Source organism: Gymnogyps californianus, chromosome 17, assembly GCF_018139145.2.
Source record: "Gymnogyps californianus isolate 813 chromosome 17, ASM1813914v2, whole genome shotgun sequence".
NCBI classification, from domain to species: Eukaryota; Metazoa; Chordata; class Aves; order Accipitriformes; family Cathartidae; genus Gymnogyps; species Gymnogyps californianus.
The window spans coordinates 3,282,198-3,292,134 of NC_059487.1; positions in this window are offsets into that span (position 1 = coordinate 3,282,198).

The following is a 9,937-nucleotide window of genomic DNA, read 5'->3' on the forward strand; positions in this document are numbered from 1 at the left end:
GGGCTGCTTGGATTCAACGCAGACTCGTGTGAAATGAGCTGCAGCCGCCTCCGCAGCTGGAAATCAGCCTAACTAGAGCTGGGTGACTTGAGACCCCCACATGCACGTGTAGGGAGGGGAAGAATCTGGCCCCCCTAGACGGTCTGGATGGCTGTATCCCCCATCCTTGCCAGGGCATGCCTCGGTGCCAAACCACCTCTTGGCTCCCCAGTCATGTGGTCATGTCGTGGGGACACAGAAATTAGAAATAACCCCACCGAGGTGATACTGGAGAACCAGGGCCCATGGCTGCAGGGTTTTGCTATTCCCCTTTCAGTAGCCCTCACACCCCAGAGTAACTTGGGGTTGTTGTATCCTCCTGAGAATAGGGGAAACTGAGGCACGGGGTGATTAAGGATTAGCTGCACAGTGCTGTGCCCAGGCTGGATGTGGCATAGCCTCTGCCACGGCCAGAATAGCAGCACCGGGAGCTGCTTAGGGCATGTGGTTTCAGCCTGGGCACACAGCCCAGGTTGCAGAGAGAATTTTGCAGCCCCGGGACCTGCCCTGAACCTAAGCCAGGCACTGGAAGGGGTTTCTGCTGAAGCCCCAGCAGTGGTCAGTCCTTCCATCCAGCGCACAGGCATGGTTTGCTGCTACACCCTGCGAGTCTGGGTTCCCAGTGCCATCTCCCCCACACCCCCCTGACAGGCGGGTCCTCTGCCCTCCCACCCTGCTTTGGAGTGAAGTCTGGGAGATTCATGGGACGGAGGAGCACTCCAGATCTGTCCCCTGTGGCTTGAGCCCCAGCAGAGAGGATGGCTGGGCTCAGGGACGGGTTGATGTTGCCTTCATTGGCTGCGTGGTGTAATGTAAGGGCTTTGCATGGTGCCAGTCTTCCCCATGAATTAAAATGCTCCCATGGAGGGGAGTCTGTAGCATGAACAAGGTGACTTTGAGCACATCAGGATAAAATGGGGTGCAAGCCCCCATCTCCATGTCCCATGTGGGCACTCTCTCACCAGGCTGGCGTTCAGAAGCTCAGGTCCTCATCGGGATTTGGCAGCAGCTGGTGCGGAGCTGGACTCTGCAGATGTGTCTACTGCAGCTCCCTTGGGGAGACCATCAGGGGGACACTAGTCCTGAGATCCCTCTTGACCATGGCGTGACAGAGGTGCTCAACCTTGCCAAGATGGCAGAGTTTCAGCATCCTGAAGAGCCACGGGTGCTGGTGGACCACAGGTCCCTCTGAGGTTACCCTGGTGGTCTTCTGCCTCTCTGTCCTAGGCTCGGAGTCAGGTTTCCACCCACACCCTGGAGGGACCCGAGGCCTTTGGTGGGTCCGGTGCCAAGTACCTTTGCCACGAGCATCCCGGCAGTGGGACGAGCTCTCGGCCCAGACCTACCAGCTGGCCCAGCCTCACACATTCTTCTCAGGGCATGTACTCGCCCCGCGCTCTGCTCACACCCTCCCCTGCCTTATCTTTAAAGCGATTTTATTTTCGGAGATTCCTTCTGCAGTTCCTTCTGTTCACCCTAGTTTCTCTCCCTCTTTGAAGAGGTTCCAGCAGGGTCCATCAAAGGCCGAGCAGATCTGTAGAAGGGGAAATGTGGAATGGTCGCTCCAGCAGCTGCTGAAGTGTACTTCCGCCGGGTTTGGGCATTTTCGGTGCTGGCGTTTGTGATGTGGTTTTCAGGGTGGTAGGAAGCTCATCCTCAAATTGCTGGCAAGGCCTGAGCTGTGCCCTGCTCAGACAGGGGTGACGGGGCATCCTCAGTGGGGCAGTGGCCGCAGAGGGCTCCTATGGACCTCCCACAAAACCCCACGGGCACAACGAGAAGCCCATGGCTTTAGCCTGAGCAGAGGGGAGTTTGCTTTAGGTGGCTATCACCCAAAGCGAACGGTCTGCCCAAATGTCCCACCAGCCCTGCACGACCGTCCTCAGCAGTGGGAGCATCTCCCCTGACCATTGAGGCATCCCTCTTCTTCCCCCTGTAGCTCTGCGATTGATGTTGGTGTTCCGTGACATGATGTAAGAGGATGGGGCTCCTCAGCCATGCCCCTGAGGGCTGGACAAGCCTCTCCCCATGGGACAGGACACCACCAGCACCAGACTGCAGAGCTGCCCCTTCAGTGAATATTTTGTGGTCAGATCAGCTCCTACCCAGCCCTGGAGAGCCAGGAGGGTGCCAGGGGCTCAGCTGTCCTCTCCGGAGAAATCCCCCGACTGCTCCCCGACCCCAGGGAGGAATGTTTCCCATTAGCAGGCTCTGATAAGTGGCAGGAAGGAGAATTACTCTACGTGTCAGGCAGTTCGCTAGAGGTTTCCACACTTAACATATCACCGCTATCAGCTCCCTGAAATGCACTGGAGGGGAGTGCGAAGGCAGCTGATTAGATAAAGACAATCTGCAGAGGGGCTATTTCAGGCATATTTCCATCCAGCGAGAATGTCTGCTTACAGCGAGACAGGCAGAGGTGACAGGCCAGCGCTGCCAGTCCGACAGCGTCCCTCTGGCTCAGCCTGGCCATGCAAGGCTCCCTCCAAAGCAAACCCCTAAACCCCCAAACCCCCACAGCCCTGTCCCACCAGGGCAAAAGAGACAGCAGCCACCACCGCAGCACAGCTTTCCATGCGCCCCTCAACATCAATAGCAGATGGGTACAGCAGCGATGCCGCTGCAGGGACCCCAAAGGGCAGATGCTCCTGTGGAGCTTGGGATGGAGTTAGCAATGGCTCCCTCATCTCACAGCTCCCTGGGCACTTCCCAGGATGAGTGCGCTGCTGCCTGGACGTCCCACCCTGTGGACAGTGCTGGTCCCCCTGTCCTGAGCTAGCTGTCCTTTGGCCAGGGGTGAAGTGCTGCCTCTATAACCCTTCATGAACACGCATGAAGCTGCTGCTGCCATGAGCGCCTCGTTGCAGGGGTACACACCTCGCCATGGCATGAGGCTTGGGCAGCATGGGCACGCTGGTGGCTGACCCTTCGGGTACCGTGCTTACACTGTATGCAAGAAGGCTCCAAAATGAGTATCAGGCTTGAGAAAGTACCTGAAAGAGATATGATGTGAGAAATTAGTGTCCAGAGTTAGTAAGCAAGGTCACACGCAGGCATGGAGACAGTGAGATCACCTGGAGACTGGGAAAATTAGAGAGGTTTTGTTTGTTCGCTTTGAATTTACCAGCTTTGAGGTTCGAGGGGTTTTCCTCTGGGGATTGCCACCGTAAAGTATCTGTTTAGGAATGAAGGTTGTACTGAACACTGCAAAAATTACAGGAACTTGTGAGCCTTCAGTGAAGATGCTTGAGGTTTTGGCAATGCACTCCAAAACAATGAGAGAAAAGAGAATCTTGCCCTGTTCATTTGAATGCTTTAATAGCACCTTAATTGCAGCTGGCCTGCCGGGACAGACCCGGGCATACAGCAGCCATTGGAAATCATGACCAAGAGCTGCCTTGGAGGCTGCAAGGGAGGCGCAGAGCCTGATCGGAACCAGAGCCAGGATGCGGTTCTGCCAGTCCGTGTGCAGGATCTGCCCCGGCAGTGCCCTAGCTGTTCTGGTTTTGCATCAGTTTTCATCTGCTTTGAGATCTGGGTGCACAAGGTTGGGTGATGTCCTGCACACACACCAAGCCCATGCAACCAGCCGCTCGCAGAGCATCGGTCCCCGGGACGATCCCATCACAGCCCCCTGCTCTCTCTGTTCCTCATCCACCTTCTCCTTTGCTACATGGGAAACTAGACTAGGGTAGTGTTGAGGACATAAGCTGATGGAAGTGGCCGCGCTGGGCTGGGACCTGCTTGGCTTTAGCGGTTGTTTCCGTGGCCTGATGAAGGCCATGGCTCTGCTCTCCTGGCCCATCAACCCAGCATTCTGCTCACTGCAGGCTCAGATGCTGCTCTGCTTGTCCTCCCCACTGTGCTTGGTCATCAAGCCTCACGCTAGATTGAGCTCAGTCTATCTTATAGCAAGGAACAATTGTTCAAGATGGAGTGGCAACAGACGTGGGAGTTCTTCATGGTATCTGGTAGGCTTGGACCTTTCTCAGGACTGACTGTGACCTAGGAGGGAGCAATATTCCTGCATGTCCTCACATCACGACAGGAGACCTTCTCACCTCACTACGGCCCATCAGACAAGATGGGCTTTTCTTTCTCCAAACTGCAGCGAATGTCTGATTCCAGGTTTCCAGTCTCTAGTCTGGATATGCCCTGGTGGGATGCCATCCTGCAGACAGCAGCTTTCCCCTACAAGATGTCCCCTGTCCCTAAGCAAGGCTCTGTCCCATGGCGTTTGGGCTCAAGGGTTACCTTGAGCATCCCAGCACGGCAGATGAGGCGGACACACACATGCAGCCCGTGCTACCGCCTGTTTGTTGGCCGGTGGGTGAAATAAACCTCCCTAAAAGCTCCCCCAGAAAGCAAGTCCTGGTGTTAGTGGACTCTGGCCCCGGGGGAGCAGCTGCTGGGTCTGTGCACAGCCAGCGCGGCGGCTGCCGGGGCTGCGCCCGCAGGGACCTGCTCCCCGCCGGCAGAAGGGGATCAGCATCCATGGCTGGTCCCCACCTCGGCGCTGCAGAAGCTTGGGCACCGCTCGGGGAATTGAAGGTGCAGCCAAACGCAGGTTCAGCGCGGCAGCTTCGTTTTCCACCAGCCGGTCCTGCTGCCTCTCTCGCAGCCTGGCTCGGTGCTATTTATACCTCGCTCCACGGCCACTTCACGGCACAGAAAGGCCTGGTGGAAAAGCTAAGGAAGTGAAATTACTTTGGGGAAGAAATGACACTACCCGTTTATAAATAACCCGGGTTTCATTGATCTTTTAGATGCTCTCTTGGCAGAGAGTCCAATGTCATCGCTCCAGCAATGCAGACAATACTTGGGCATTGTTTTATTCTCAGTTACAGGGAAAAGGACAGCACCAGCTGCCTTTCTATCTTTAGCCCATGAGAGCACCCTTCAATTGTTCTGCACTTCAAACAATAGGCACACGTGTGGGGGGTTTAAGATTGCTGGCCTTACCAGAGCATTTCGCATCGAAATACGGCCTTAGAGACAATAGATTTCTTTCATGCCCTGGCTGAAGCTGGTATTTAGATGACGGAGAAGCCAGGGTGCAAGAGCTCTGCCTTGTTTTTCTTGTGGGCCAGCGAGAGGTTTGGCTCCCCAGGGAGCCCTCTGAACTCTCTTCCACAAAAATAGCCCTATTGTTCTCTCTTTATTTGGCTGGTGCCGAACATCACATCATCCCCTCCGCTTGCGGGGTCAAGTTAATGGCTTTGGTACTACTCTATTGCAAAAACGAGTTTCTGCATTAATGCACAAATATCCTGAGATACAACAGAGTTGGCCAAAATCTCAGACTTGGCGAAGTTGGTTTCTCTGCAGCTGGAAGAGCAAAGGAGAATTGGGGGATTTATTGGTTTTGCCCCCATTATAGGGTACCAGGGAAAGCGAGTGTGCCCGTGTGCGGCTGATGAGCGATTCTTTGAAGGCACGGACGGGCAGCCAGGCACCCGGCTCTCCAACCGGCCCGTCAGCTGCAGTGTATCAAATGCCCGTGCATAACTCAGCAGCGTTGTGGGCAAACGATCTGCTCGCTTTCTGGTGGCTCTGCCAGCGCGCTCGGTGCCGGGCTGCCTCTGCCCTGCATGGCTGGGGGACCTGGGCTCTGCCACGGGCATCCTGGGTGCGGGATGTGGCTGCGTGGGGGACGTACCTGCCGCAAAGCTCCCGTTCACGTCAGTCTGATGAGTGAGAAAAGCAGGGTCATGTCAGAACTATTTATTCCCCCCCTGTTGTGGCTGATGTTGTATTGAGTTTCAATTGTCTGAGCCCTGGGCAGCCTTTGAAAGGGGACGTGACATCCCAAAGCCACAAAGCCCATCTTTGAAGGCTCTTTAACAGCCAGAGGAGAGGTTTACAAGTATAAAGTGCTTTTCTTTAAACTTTGTGGGACTCTATTTTTAGCAAATAAAGATAATGTCCCAGTTGCTGTTGTTCATCTTTTGTTGCATGTAACATGCCAAATACTTACCATGTCTGCCATATTTTTTTATCATTTAACCTTCTCTGAGCTGCATTGCAGCTCTCTTATGCTGTAGCAGAGATTATGGGCTATCTGCATGTACAAATCCTCCCCGGGCTACTGGATTACTTTGAAAAGATCTCATTCTCCAGACTGAATTTGGAAAAGAGAAGGAAAAGGCAAGTCACAGCTCTCTATAAAAAGGTTTTTCCCAGTCTGAACAGGGTGTGTTTGTTCTGGGAACTCCCAAGGACAGGGGAGCACCTTTTTCCAACTTCTTGCGATGAAACTGGACCATTTTTTTGCAACGTTTTGCTTAGAAACTCAAGCTTTTTATGCCCTTTCTCAGACTCTCAGAGCAAACAGAGAGGAGGGCGGACTTGGGACCCTGTCAGGACTGAGGATTGAGAGTAGAAATGCTTCTGTTTGAGTAAACTCTGTCCTTCTGCATAGTCATTAAAACTCTTGGACTTTGTTCCTCACTTCCATCCCTCGACCAACATGCCAGCGAACAGCCCTTGCCCCGTGGTGGGGTCTAAGCAGGCTTCTGGCACAGGGCAGTTTTCCAGCGAGACAAGACTGGATCACCAGTCCACTTCCAAATTCACAGCCTGGATGTGTATTAACTAAGGTGTGAATCCACAGTTACTGATCAAAGGGACGACAGAGAGGAAAAAGAGAGCAGGACTCCCAAGTCCAGAAAAGAGACAAGGTGGGTGCATTAGAGAGCTATCATCACAGAGCTTTATTTCAGCGAGAGATCTCTAAAAGCAGAGCTAAGAGGCTTGCAATGACCTGGAAAACTCCTGGAGCTGGTAATAGGATAAAGAGCCGGTCGTCTCTCGGCTTGGCCTGGCCACCGGTGATGATCCGTCTGTGGAGGGCGACCGAGTGTAACAACAGGCATTGCCCAGTGCTTGCTGGAGAAATCCCTCCACCACGGGCAGGCATGTCCCAGGGTGGGAGGCTGCCTTTGCACCCACCTCTTCATGTGTCCCACTGCGGGGTGCCCCTGCCTGGGGCTTTCCCTTGCTGCCCCAGGGTGTAGGCACGGGGGAGGGCATGGGCAGCATACGTGTGAGCACAGCATGCGTGAGCCTGGCACCCTCCTCAGCTATCATGCTCTAGGTTAATATATATGTACGTATGTATGTATATACAGTCTTAATCCACCCACAGCCTCGCTGCAGGTTAGATGGGTCAGGGACTCTGCTGCACAGACAGGCTCCGGGGTGAAGGGCTTGCTGCAGGGCTTGGCACTTGGTGCAGTTGCAGACTTGGTGCTGCTTTTGCTGTTGGATAACAGTAGCTCTTAGGGCAGATGGGAAACCGAGGCAAAGGATAAAGTCACTTGCAAAAAGTCATCAAGTCAGTGGCCGAGCAAGGAAAGGATCTGCTCTTCCTCCCAGGCAGTCCAGCAACACATCTTACAGCCCTGGGACACATCACCAAGGAGATGGGGAGGTCTCCATCCTGGGAGGTTTTCAAGGCTTGGCTAAGTAAAGCCACAGCCACTCTGATCTTGTGCTAGGGACGGTCCCACTGTGAGCAGGAGGTTGGGTTAGAGACCAGCCCCTTCCCTCTCTCATTCCCTGACGTGAAGAAATGTCCAAGCTAATCCCCAGTGGTAGAGCAGACAGAAAAAATCAGTATCCACGGGCAGCACACTGAAGTCAATGAAATAATTCACAATTTCCCGGTTTTGTGATTGCAGGATCCGAGCACCATACATGGATTTACTCGTTCCGCTCCCAAAGCTGCATTAGTAAAAAATTAAGTCCAAATAAAGATGCAGATCTGAGGCTGGTGTTCAGCCGTTGTTCTGCTGGCTACACACAAGCGTCACACAATCCTCTCTTCACCAGCAAGCGACGACTTCAAACGTTCATAACGCAGGTTGCAAACCAAGTCCAGCCCCACTGCTTTTGTTGGAGCCTCACAGTTATATCATAAATGTGCTGTGAAAATGCTTAAGTAATTCTATTGCTCCAGTAGGTACACAAATGATTGCCTTGCGATGACAATAAATCTTTTTTCTAGTTATGCTGTTGTGTCGATGGTACCTTACTGGCAAACATGTTGGGGTTGTTTCATTTTATTACACTTATTGTAAGGGCAGAGCGAGTTAGGACTGACAGTTCTTTTGTATATTTAAACAAAAAAGTAGGCAGGACCTGGTTTGGTTTGGATTTATTTACACATAAACAAATTTCATCTGTTCCTAATACAGACACGCTCCTGCAGAAATAACCCTCTTGATTTGTCACACTGCCATTTTGAGCCCTATTGCTGGGAAATGAATGTCCTGCAAGTATATGAAACTGTTCTGAAATCTGAGATTTACCAGATGTACTTGACTGAAGAGGCACAGAACAGCCCCCAGCCTCGGATCTGTCCGAAACGAGAGCAGAGAGCAACCCTATCTCCTGAGGAACCCAGACAAAGTGAGCGTAAATACACATCTAAAGCGGGAGAAAAATATCAGCTTGCATTACGCCGCAGGGCGTCCCAGAGCGCGCCGAGGACTCGGGAGTGCCTCCCTACAGCAGGACGGCACGCGGTCGGGGATATCCCCCGGGCACACCCGGGTACACTCAACAGCCTCTCTGGGAACAACGGGGGGACATCTGCGACGGCGGCTGCCAATGGGCTGGACAGCATCGAGGTACCCCCGGCCACCCCCTTTTCCAGGTGCTGTCAGTGCAGTGCAGCAAAGGGACGTGGGCAATGAAGATGCTGAAGAGGTGGAAAACATGAAGATGTTTCCAATATCGGTTCAGTTCAGGTTCTTTAATTTCCAAAGCCAGGCTTGCAGTTCCTCTGCCTTCCCCTGCCTGCAAAGGGCGAATTTCAGCTCCCGCGAAGGCAGCAGATGATGCAGCTCCAGTACAAAAGAAAGTGCCAAGGAGGTAGCATGAAGATGTTTGCCATTGTTTTTGGCTGACAGCAGCCTCAGAAATGATGCTGGGGACTTGCAGTAGGTACTCTGGGGGCGGTTCGCAATGTACAGTAAACCAAGGTCCAGGTTACAAGTTCTCCATGGTGAAAACACCGAATCACTCTAGGAAAGGAAAGGCAAAGCAGGGGTGAGCTGGCCTGCCCAGCTCCTCCGGACTGCCTTTCAGGCTTGACGGGTCCCTCCAAACTGGGATAATTTCAAACGAATTGCATAGCATCAAATGGAGCTGGGATGTCGCTTCGGCTCTCCTCCCTCAGAGGAGGCTCTCCCTCCGGTGGGAAAGGCAGAGGTTTGCAAGATCTCCCTTCTGTGCATCTGCAAGGACGCCGGCTGTCACTGCTGCCGGTTGGGCTCGAGCACCATGGGCTCCCTGGAGGGGCAGAGTCACCGACTGCGGTGGCCTCTCCAGAGGCTGGGGCTCCCCGGGGGGACCGTGGTGGCAGCCGCGCGTGCTCAGCCACACACACAGGCTCTCGGCATTCGGAGCTACGGAAAGACTGAGTTCTTCAAATATCGGTTCAGTCCAGGTGCTTTAACTCCCCAGGCCAGGCTTGCGGTTCCTCTGTCGGCCACAGCCTGCAAAGGGCCAATTTCAGCTCCCGCGAAGGCGCTGGGTGACGCAGCTCCACTGCAAGGGAAAGTGCAACGAGCTGACGTGCAAACTGCCACGCTCCGCTGCCTGCACTCTGCCGGCCCTGCCGCACGCTGCCTCCGAGGGACAACACAAACTCAAACCCACCAGTTCACCGGCTGAGGTCTTGTGACTGCAAATACCTTCAGTTTTACGCAACACAGGTGCTTGATTCCAGTTCAATTTCCTTAGAGCGACTCCGCAATGTGCGGCTTGACACGGGCATTCACAGAGAAGACGCTCGCTGGGGTCCCCCCTCTGCACGTACGAGCAGCAGAGCCCGGCACTGTGCAGCAGAAGAAAAATTGGTGGACCACTGCTTTTTCCATCTGGGTGGAGT